The sequence below is a fragment of the Rattus norvegicus genome, chromosome 19 (assembly GCF_036323735.1).
Source record: "Rattus norvegicus strain BN/NHsdMcwi chromosome 19, GRCr8, whole genome shotgun sequence".
NCBI lineage: Eukaryota > Metazoa > Chordata > Mammalia > Rodentia > Muridae > Rattus > Rattus norvegicus.
In genome coordinates, this window is record NC_086037.1 from 17,091,966 (window position 1) to 17,103,789 (window position 11,824).

At 43.7% G+C, this 11,824-nt stretch overlaps 1 long non-coding RNA gene across 3 annotated transcripts; it reads right to left on the reverse strand.

Annotated features, from left to right (window-relative positions):
• Positions 1–5,072: 5,072 nt before the first annotated feature.
• Positions 5,073–10,349, reverse strand: Ppp1cb-ps5 (protein phosphatase 1 catalytic subunit beta, pseudogene 5). Of its 3 annotated transcripts, none has more exons than XR_010060362.1 (4): positions 10,149–10,349; positions 8,959–9,144; positions 7,571–7,714; positions 5,073–6,043 (listed from the first exon to the last, which is right to left on the reverse strand). It is a non-coding gene; the product is annotated as a protein phosphatase 1 catalytic subunit beta, pseudogene 5 (long non-coding RNA). The 3 variants fall into 3 exon arrangements; XR_010060360.1 differs by having other exon boundaries at positions 8,959–9,118; positions 10,149–10,345; XR_010060361.1 differs by having other exon boundaries at positions 5,073–5,814; positions 8,959–9,118; positions 10,149–10,344.
• Positions 10,350–11,824: the final 1,475 nt, after the last annotated feature.

The following is an 11,824-nucleotide window of genomic DNA, read 5'->3' on the forward strand; positions in this document are numbered from 1 at the left end:
TAATTGTGTCCTGAAATTCATTGATGTTTAGATTCAATGAACCATACATGTTTATCTGAGATGGGTGTTTATGCTTTGTGGGTGACCTCCTTTACCCCAACTGTTCTATTTAGTAGCACGTTGGATAATGAGACATGGTCAGCAATGGTGACCTCTTCCCATAAACTATATGAAAATAGGGAGGGGAATTGATGTGTGTCAAGTATCAGTAGTCTCCTGGGTGGTTTTGATTCCCAGTTGGCCACATGCAACAGTTTCAAAAGCCCAGGTTTGATGTTCCTTGGGATTCCCATGATGATGTACTCAGATATGACAGAAAAAGACCAGAATACACATGTGAGAACTTGATTTCTATAATAGAGAGAACATTACTAAGTTATGTTACAAAATATTAGATCACACGGTGATCTCTATGAATGTATTATTTAGTGAAAAACTAGTGTGTGGTATAGCATTGCCATGGCACAGACATTTAAAGAAAAAGTTGTTTGTTTACTGCAAACATGGACTTTATTACCATATGACTCACCTACTACACACCTTCATTGCAAAGGTAAAACGTGCACTTAGGTCCAGAGGAGATCAAGGCATATCTTGAAAGGAAATGAAGATGACTAATGCAATGGAAAGTCTTTGAATTGAAGGATTTTTAAGAAAGTGTGCAGAGGGAACAAGAATGCTTTTCTTCTGAGAGGTCAGTGAATTAGGAAGGATAGTTGGGAGCTTTACTTGACTTCAGCATCTGATTCCTGAGACTTCATTGGTAAACTTAATGTCTGGAATTTTGTGTTGTAAAACAACACATTGGCTCTGCAGCTTTTGGGAAGGCCCATGGACAGAGAGATCACACCCGCTGGGAACCATTTGTGTGGCCATCACATTTTGGAAAGACACTTGAGAAGTCCTCAAGGAGAAAATAATGAAAAACTAAATGTCTTCACAGGAATTACCTCAATTCTGACTATGATTTTTTCATATTAGTAATTTATACTTGATTCTTTTTTTTTTAATTTAAAACAAGAGCCTTCGGATTTAATCTGTGGTGGTCATAGAGTCACAAAATGCTTACAATACCTGTATGGCACCGGTGTCGTCTCCGTTCCGTCCTGCAGATAGGAGAGACACCACGAAGTTCTTCTCAAAGCAGTTTATTCAGGAACCTTTCTTTCTGCATGCAAGCAGCAATCTCCTACCCCCAAGGACACTCCCTACTAAAAAACCAGTAACCACGCCCCATCAGTCCAGTCTACATAGTCTCAGTTCATAGGTCCACGCCAAATGGCCTGATCTTGTGTCATGGTGCACCTGCGCAGCTCTCACGATGGGCGTGGCTTACTTTTGGATGTATGAGGAAGTCAGGTGCTAGTCATAAGACTTGGCAGCAGTCCCGGGCGCCATCTTGGGATTGCTGCCACACCCGCTCCCCACAACCTGGCATCTAACACTATGGGGCTAGAGATTCTTCTTTTAAATGCATCACCATGGACAACTTCCATTTAACCTGCAGGTGTCCATGCCAGGCAGACACTGAGCAGGTTGTATGTTCTGTTAATCTCCACAACAACCCAATTCAGCAGAAACACGTCCGTTTTACAGGTGAAGAAACCACAGCTCAAAGCAAATGAGTATCAGGGTCCCCTCAGTCTCACTGTCTGTCACTCAGACCCACATCCTTCTCTGTACAGGGAAGCCATGGGCCTGATGTGGGCTGTGCAAGCTGACTCTGCTGAGATGATCAATGCTATTCTTGACCCTGGGAGAATTTAAGACAAGGTGACCCACAGACTCCTGGGATAGATTCTGCCTCTGGGTTCTAGGGTGTGACATGGTATCCCTTGCCATGGGTCTCTACTCATCTCAGGAGTCTGTTCCCATGTGTCAGCTTCTATGGCAGTGGCTCAAATCACTCCTAATGATGAAACGCTTTCATACAGCTCTTCATGCTGTGGTCACCCCCACCATAAAATTATTTCATTACGACTTTGTAACTAATATTGCTGTTCTTGTAAGTCATAATATGCAACATATCTGATAGGCAACGTATCAGAAAAAAAGGGGCTGGGAAGGGGTCTTGACCCACAGGTTGAGAAACATTGCTCTGTGAAATACTTTTAAAGTAAGGCCTTCTTCTCAGGAGAACCCGGAACAGTTGTCAGAGCAGAGATGCCCTGAACTAGTTACATGTTTTAGCAGGCCTTAATGACAACAGAGATTCCCGGCTAAAGGCACAATCTGAAATCACTGTCCCCAGGACATTTCTTGCCTCAGGTTTTCCCCATAACAATGTGAGTCTGCTTGAATATGTCTGTCCAGGAAGCCAGTCCCTGTAGACTGTTATACAGACAGAATGCTAAAGTCAAGAATGGTTTCCCTCTGATGGCCCATAGTCACTTCTCTAGAAGTAAGTTCAAGTACCCTGTGTGTAAAGTCACATAGTGTGTGAGACTTGAAATGTCATCTGTTTGAGTTGACAAAAAACAATTCTCACTTCAGATTTACAGCTGACCAACAGTTATTTTCAGGAGAACACAGAGGGTGGCCAGGCCTGCAGAGTCAGATCCCCTCCCTGCTTGGGACAATCCCACCCACAGTAGACTTCTGCTTCTCCTAACAGTGTTATCAGAAAATGTGACCTTAAGGTTCTGAAGTACACAATATGCAGAAACCCTAAAGTTGTTAGATGGCCGATATGGGGCTTTTCTCTGCTTTAAGATCATTCTGGCCTCTCCTCTCCCCTGGACTGCATTATGTTCTCTCTGGTCCGTTGATCTTTAAGTACCTGGGTTCACCTCAAGGCCTGGGTGGGGAGGAGGACCTTTTCTCGTAGGAATGAGCATGGATCAAGAATGTATCCCCACTGTGACTGGCAACAAAGTACCAGAAAATCTTCTCCAATCACAGACCTGGGTCATGTGGGAGCCACCACTGTTTCAAAGGGAGAGCTGGTTGCTTTGTCCTGGAAGAAGCACTTGGGGGTTGACTGTCACTTCTGAACCTTCTGTTCTAAGTCACTTCTCAGAAGAAACACTTTGCTCTAAGTCCTTTGGGGGACTCACCCAGCACTGGGGCTGGAGGATCCTATGGTGTTGCAGCTCTGAGCTGGGAGGGGGAGCTCGCACACTGACTTGAAGAAGCCTGTTTTCACAGCTGATCTAAGTCTGAGGAACAGGTGCTTTTAAAGAAGCATGTGAAAGCATCTCCTGCAGGAGAGCCCAGTCTGCAGGGAAAGTCACACAGGACATCGAAAAGTGGATTCCCACCTTCCACAGGGTGGGTGAACCAGGGAGGGCACTGGATGGTCAGAGAGTTTGAGAAAAGCCTGAATTTTCTGAAAGACTTCCAGCACTTTACATCCAACCACTATCCCAGGCTCACATGTAAGGCTCAGCAAAGAGCGCCACCTGCTGGGGTCCCTGAAGACTAAACTTGGAGTGGAGAACTGTGGAATACACCTCTGGGTAGGGGGAGATGCACGACTCCAGGGCCAGGCCTGGGGTCTGTCCCTTTGGGTCTCCTTGCTTCCCAGAGGCTCTAAGTGCAGGGCCAGGGAGCCCAAATCTCAAATTCTTTGGCCTAAGTAGTGAGAGTCAACAGGGCAGGGCAAGGCAGGGCAGGGATGGGCAAAGGAAGGCCAGGCACAGGAAAGCCAAGCCCAGCCAGCCAGTGGATAGGCTCTGGGCATGAGGGACTGGGGACAGCAGGACCGACCCTCACTCTCCAGGCTGGGCATGGCACCCCAGCAGGGATGTGGAGAGTCCTGGAACCGACAGCCCCTTGTCCTCTGGCTGCATCTGACAGTGCATGGAGGGCTAGAAGTCAGAGAGGCTCCTGGGATCCCCCGATTTCCTAATCACATTGTGCTCACTAGAACACTATTAATCTTCTACAAAATTACAGAGCAGGCTGTATGAAGACTCTCAGCTGACAATGTGGACATAAATTATGGGTATGTGTAGCAAGACCCAGGCCACCTCCAGGTTCTTAGATAGTAACTGAGAACCTCAAACACGGTAGTGATGTGATAGTGTGGTGTTAATCTAGTGACAACTAGTTTCTATTGTGACACAGATGACTCTTTTTGTGTCATGGTCAGCTTATAATGAGTAGAAGACCTAAGCTTGAGAATAACCAAAGACTACATTAGTTCTCTAGGTGCTGAGCTTTTAAAAGCCCTGGGGTGACAGCAAGCTTTTGAGGACATTCTGGATTATTCCTTCTGTACATTAACTCTCTAAGTCACCTCCACTCTCAGTAAGTTAGTTCAATTCCATAAATTGGAAATCCATCACCTGGAAGAAATACTGTCTTAATGTGATCCAAGATTGGTCATGGAAAAAGGGTAGCTTGAACTGTCCCACCTCGGTTCTGGGCTTGCACAGGCCTGCTCTCCAAAAGAAACCTGTGTTCACAGCTGTAGGCTGCATTCACTATGGATGCCCTTGAGGTTCCTGCCTAAACTGCTTAGATAAAGATAAGTTTCTTGCTAACAATCAAAAGAATTCATTATGCCAAGCTGGCCTACAGCAAGTTAGTTTCTATTCTGTATTTTATCAGATGTGAATAATATACATGGTCCTCATTGATAATAGGTGAAAGATCTGCTCTAATATGGACACTAAGTGATGCTGGAGGATGATCCTGACCCACAATGAGCAGTGGGAACACCAGAGCCCTGTAGGGATGCCTGACAACCTAGCACATTGAGCAGGCACAGCTCAGTAAGTTTCCTGTGAATACACATCTCCTGAGATCTCTCCATTTAATTGGAGGTGATCCTGTCCACCTAATAGAGCACATGCCCTGGAAAGACAAAAGCCACCTGAAGAAGCTGTGGTGACGACTCACAGGTTAGAGCATCGGCTGTTCTCTCAGAGGAACCGCCTGGTCCCTAACAATAATATACAACGGGGAATGGGATTCCTTCCTTTGGACTATGAGGGAAATTCACCCAGGACAGGCCACAGACAGACTGTAGAAAAAAAGACCCATTGACATAAATGATAAAACTAAGTCTAATCTACATCAATAAAAACACAGCATACTTCTGGTCAAGAACAAGAGCATCTGTCAAAACCTGTTTCCCAGCATGACATTGAAGGTCATAATCTCTGGGGTAAATATCGATGCTGTATTGCAAGAAAAGCTGAAGCACATGGTTCTCCATTAGGATGACTTCTGTATTCCTTTGAGAATGTTGTCAATTTTTCTGTAGCTGTACAGCAATGAGTGTATATTACTCAATATGTGGGGCACAGGGTCAACAATGAATGTGAGCTGCAGACTGTTATATGTTAAGGTGAGCAGAACACATGACAGTATGGGTAAAGTATGGCAGTGATTACATAGTAAAGTGTGCATCTGAGAGACAGCCACATTATCCACACAGAAGACACTTCACACTGGGTACCCCTTGCTGGCTTTGAATTCACTATTTAGCCAAGGCTCCCTGGAACATGCAGAGATCCATCTCCAGCTGTCAGTTCTAAGTCCACAGGAGCAGAAAGAACCCTTGAATAAGAATGATGGTCTTAAGAGTCAAGAGATTAAAATCAATTTTTATTGATAAGAAATACAATTTACAACAAAACAGGATTAAAACGAATTAATATAAATATTTAAAAGTATTTAAAAATGAAAAATAATAACAAGAGCATATAACTATGAAACAACAAATAGAAAACTTCAATGAAAATCATAACAAAATATTTCTAAACATCATATTCTTAACGAACATTTAGAAGCACAGATGTATTGCTCTTTCTCCTCTAGCATAATGAAAGGCGGTCCCCCAAGTTGTCTCTCAAGTGGTGATTTCTAAAGAAGAAAGTGAGTAAGACCTCAATCAGTCAGGCTGGCTTAGTGATATATAAATTTAAGGTCTCTAAGCAATGACAAATTAACTATGAGGAAGAATATTCATCCAAAACATGTTGTTAATAGTCAGGATGTTTGTCAGCAGGGGACTCCTGAGGAAGCAACTTATTCTTCAGGAGTCCTCTTCCTGGTCCGTGTCCAATTCCAGCAGTCTTGCACTTTCTGAGACCTGGGAGAGGAAGGCAGTTTTTCAGACACTGATTTGGTGGGGAAATGCTAGCCAGCTGTCAGAATGCTGCCTTCTACCACCTCAGTTCTATTGGACGGTCGACATGGACCTTTTAACTAATATCATTGTTGTTAACTCTGCGGGCAGGGAAAATCTCCAGCAAGCCTCACAGTGATGTGGGCTGCCAATCTGGGACCCAGACTTATACCAGTGCAAACCAAGAACAGGGCAATGGGAAGAGACCTCATTGGGTTGCAGGAAGAAAGGAGATGTCCATATGTCACCAAGATAAAAGTCAATGACAAGGATGAATTCAACATTTGCAATTGGTTCTTATCCCACAAAGGTGCTTCCTACCTAGGAGGTCACATGACCACAAAATGTCATTTGTCACAGGACCAAGACCTTGTTCAAAACTCTACATAGCATATCACACAGTCATGCCATAATATGATATGTTATTCATCTGTCATCATTTGTGGACTGCAGCTTCAAAAAAAAAAAAAGGAAAATATACTTGCCAATAGTTCAGTTTCTGCAAAGTGGTTACCTTCCCAGAATACTTGTACATAGACAGAGCAATGAACAATTCCATTACAGGCCATGGTTGGCTCGTTGGGAGTGTAAATTAGAAAGATTGTAGGGGAAAACAAAGATGTATGAAATTGGAAAATGGTATCAGATATTGTTAAGCTCACACAGCTGCTTATTCCTACCAGATATTGCTGGGGTCTGGCGGTTTCTGGTCTTCTCCTATTCATATTTATCGTTCTTGTTCAATTCAATCAAATATTTCTCTATCAGTGCACAATAAATCTGTACCACCTTGCTCTCCTGCATAGATGTGACAAAGTTCTTCATACATGTGTTCTCCATCAGGAGCGGCTGAGCAGGTTACTGGAAATACATTCTGCATAGTAAGATCTTGCTGCCCCTTTCTCCCATTCCTACTTCCAAGTTCCACTAACAACCCTAGAACCCATATACCCATGAAGACGTAGAATACATCTTGATACATATAAGGCTGCTGCAGAAACAGGAAACAGCCAATTCAGGGAAGAAGAAATTTTTTTGATGGCCCAAGCATCAAATAGGGTCCAAATCTCTCAAAAAGAACATGGATCTACAACTATCCATGAAAGCCCAATGCACGGGGGCAACATCAATTAGTAGTGGGCAAACACCCTCAAAGGAGGTCAGTAGAACCAAGAGAAGGTCATTCTAACCATGTGGTCCACACACTGAGTTTTGTAAAACCTGGTATGACACCAGAGGCCCCGTTCAGCCTAATAACCTTCTGCTGACTTCAATCAGTGCTGTTCTATCTAGAGCCTTCTGAAGATGCCTAGACAATCCTGGGATGAGTAACAGTCTTTTGTGGAACTGAAAACTGAGTCCTAATGACCCTGGCACACTGATGTGTAAACAGCACAAGAGATAGAGTCATAGCTGAAGACCGTCCAATCCAGAACAAAGAAATCAGAAATGGCCATTCCACAAGTGATAGCCTTTCTGACCAGGACTTACCTAGAGAAGGTCATCTCCTTTTTCAGCTTATGGCTGTTCTCATGGATCTCAGTGTTCTCCATCTCTAAGTTGTGCAGAATTGACATGACCGCCTCCTCCATTCTCTCCAGGTCTTCATAATATGGATTTGGCCTGAAGTGTGGCCTGGCCCCAAATGATAGAATACAATGAACATCAGCATTTAGGAATATATGAACTCAGGGTGGGTCCTGTACTACCCCAGCCCTGGAAGGACACCTTCTGAATTCTATATATTGGGATCTTCTTCAGCTTCAGAAACTTGTTATTCTGGGGCCAGGACACCGGAAGCTCAGCATCCAGATGGAGGGTTTCCTGGCTCCCTTTGTTCAATAGAGAGGACTGGACCTGGAGTCAAGACAGTTATGTTATCAAAAGCCTCAGCCACAGCTCTTCCGGGCACTCCCCTACACACCCAGAAAATGTGATTTGATTTTTCCTGTTTTGACAACAGGAATTATTCATTCTGAATAACTAATAGTGTAGAGACAGACATTACACATAATTATGGAGTTGAGATCACATCTGGCCACAAAATAATAATCTGCCCAATGGATACAACTGTACAGACAAATGTGACCACACAGTCAAAGAACTGTGCTGTTGACAGTGGGGCTCCCAGAACAAAGCACTCACATCTCCATGAAAGTGTAGCATGGGTAAATACTCAGGCCAAGACATAGACCCCCTAGACTCAAATTTGGAGGGAAATATAAACATATAAATGTTGTACCTATGCATTTGGATGTGTGCACATGCACATACACAGACTGAGACACAGCCACAAATAAGAGAAATATAAACAGAGTCAGAGAAAGAGAAAGAGAAATATGGAAACAGAGAGCACTGTGACAACCAGGAGAAATTGCATGCACCATTGCTGTCTCAGAGGGCAAGACACACAGACAAGAACAAACAGGCCTGAGCCTGAGACCTTCTAGTCAAGCATTGAGATGAACAGTTTGGGACCAGGCCCCTCAGGCTGCTGTGTGGATCTTCCAGCACTCAGTCCCCTGCCTAGCACGTACAGAGACTCACCATAAACTCACTGCAATTACAATCTTGCAAAGCCACTAGCTGTCAAGGGCTTTGCAAATACACACTGGGCACTCACTCTCCCTGACTTTATCCCCGAATTCTTCATTCAGACCACAAATCCTGCTTTTCAATAAATGGAAGCAGATGAGTCCATTTTCCATCTTGCTCCTCAGGAAGGGTCAGGTTCTGAATCTCCTCTATATGGGAGGTGAGGTTTAAAAAAGGGTCGTTACAGAGACACAGCTTTCTAGAACCCAAAACCTTAAAAGGATAAGATGAAGGTGACATTGAACACCCAGGAATGGAACAAGAGCGTTTGGAGCGATTCATACCTGTTCTTCATGGATCTCTCTGTCAGAAACCTCAGGCGATCTCTCAGGTCGTTTCGCTCCTCTGTAATGAGCTGCAGCTCTTAAATCCACCTCTTATTTTCCTTCTCGGCCTGCTTCTTGCTTAGCTCAGTTCCAGGGGATGGTGTTTCTCTCCCAGCCTCTGTAGGTAGAAGGACACAAGTGAACCTGCATGGGGAGAATGCATAGAGTGTACATAGACCACAGTGAGGCCTAAACAGGAGAACAAGCCTGGAACCCAGTGTCACTGCTAGGCGATTGGTCTATGCTTAAGAGGCCTCCTCAGTGGATCTCAGTTCTCCCACTACTCTATAGAGACCAAGAAATGTAAGCAGCCAGGTGCTCCCTATGCCGGACATCACGTGCCTACATGTACCACGGAGATGGCTTCTCCAGGATTATTATCAGCTGAACAGGGTACAGCTTGGTTTCAGGACCCTCACCCCTGTGGTTTCAGAACTCAGATGATAAATTCACCATCCACAATACTTGAGTGACTGGAGACACTCAGATGTCCTACCCTGATATTCTAGGCCAATATCTTTGGATTTAAAACGCATTTCCAGGGAGGACATGGTCAACAGACTTATCAATTCCCCTATTTGAAATACCAAACCCCCAAAGTGCCAATGGGTTACAGGCTGAATCTTGGTCTACATGTTCCAAAGAGTTTTGGTATTTTAGAAAAATGTTTGTAACACACAACCTCTAATATATAAAGCTAACGATGACCCTGCAATTAGAAGAAATCAGAGAAGGTCTAAGAACATAAGGTTATTGCCTGGAGCACAATTCTCCCCCTTTTCCTACTGTCAGATATCCACTGTATTTAAAGAAGCAATGATAGTGAAGTACATTGCTGCCCTGTCTAAACTCAGAAAAGGTGGACCCTCCATGACTCCTGATGGTGTTTTTATATCAATGTAACAGAACAAATGAACTGTAAAAGTAAAGACCAGAAGTTCACAGAATAATAGCATTGGCCTTACCATATCCTCCCAGTGGGGATGGGGAATCTAAAGTTCTGAAATCCTGACTTTCAGGAATTGTGATATTCATGGAAATTCAATTCCTTTTCAGATGCTGCAGTTGTTGTGGCCCATTGCTAGAAAGGTCAGCTTAAGACTGCAGCCCCCCTGAAGGAAGCTCAAAATACACTGCCCAGAACTTACTCCACATTCCCCAGAAGTGCTGTCTTTGTCCATCATTACTTTGAGACGAAAGGCCAGACTCCTTCACTCTAGTCTCTCCACAATCGATGTTCCCCCTCCCAAAACTCTTGCGAAGACGGGAAAACATGTCTTAGGGTGTAACCGCCAGACTCAGACTGAGAGAAACTAGGGCACTGGTTGTCACTACAACACTGGTGACATCACAGAGGATGCCAAGAACTCTCTAGGAGACAATAGAATGTCATAGAAGGGACAGCTGATGTCATGGGGAGCAGACTTTGCCAGCCTGCTAATGTTCTCCCTGTACTGAGCATAAGCAGAGGTGCCCTTTCCAGGAGACTTTCCTGGGGCAGAGCCACTGAGCATCTCCTGCTTCCAAAGCCAAATTTTTCTCAAGGCTTGATTATAAAAAAACTTAGTAATTCCAATGCTTCTAAATGAATGTTTCCTTCCATATCTTGCCCCAAAAATGTCTCATCCTAACTCAAATTGTCCTCATTCACCAATGTTAGCCATTAAACCTTCCTGAGATTTCACACCAGTTTGAATATGCAGTCAAAAGTTCTCCTGTCTCATTCTGTACAGGTGCTTTAAAACACATCAAGAAATAGTCTGCATGTAGGTTACAACATGGGTGTGTGTTAGGGGAACACTCATGAAGTCATGTGCTTAGCAATCGACAATTGCCAGAATATTCATTAGGAGAAAGAGTTGAAGTCTTTATGGTGCTAGGCAAAGTGTGGAGACCAGTTGGCAGAGGAAAGTGCAGTATTGGGACCATGAGTGAAGGGAACCTCATGCTCCTTGTGGGGTTCTCTTCTCTGTACCAATGTTGCCAAAGGAGCACTGCTCACAGGCCTGAGTAAGATACATCATGTGCTTTTATCAGAAAAATAAAATAGTCAAGAGTTATAGGGGATGCACCTAAACGGCTAAATGGTGCTTATCCATTAAGTGGATAGAGCAAGGTCCCAGCACCTGTACACTGGGAAATGGCCACCCCACCAAACACAAAACCACCTATCATAGTAAATAATGAATACTTTATAGAATGCACACATTAACACTGATAGATCACTTCCGTAGTTCAAATTTTGGGGGCAAATTCATATAGTAACTTATATAGCAAAAAATAAGAAAGAAAGAGAAGAGAAAAAGTCAAAACAAAAAGCTCAAGCTTCTCATATGAGGATTGCAGGAAGTGTTATCTGGTGGTCAGTTCTGATTAGGCCATTTTAGATAGAACAGTGCATAGTGACCCTTTATGTGATGGGCCCTATATAAAGCTTTTTGCAATATTGGAATTTTAACAAACCTCATCCAGAACATACAGAAGAGGCAAGGATGTGATCACCATGTCCTTACTCTGTATCAGGTTATTTTTCTGCATCCTTGATTGTCAGGCATATAACAGCAACAATCTGAAATAGCTGGTAGACATGGGAAAACGTGGCTAAAACTATAGTAGTGGGTTACACACCTCAACTGTGAAAGGCTAATGCTGTCTGCACAGTCCTTGGAGGCCACTCTTATAAGCCTATTTATTACAAAGTGAAAGGAGGATTATCTGAGCTCAAAGTGATCCTGGCCAGCCAGGTAGAGGGCAACATGTGATACTTGAGACCCTGTTTTAAACGAGCACAGAAATCCACACTTTATTCAAAGCATCATCTACG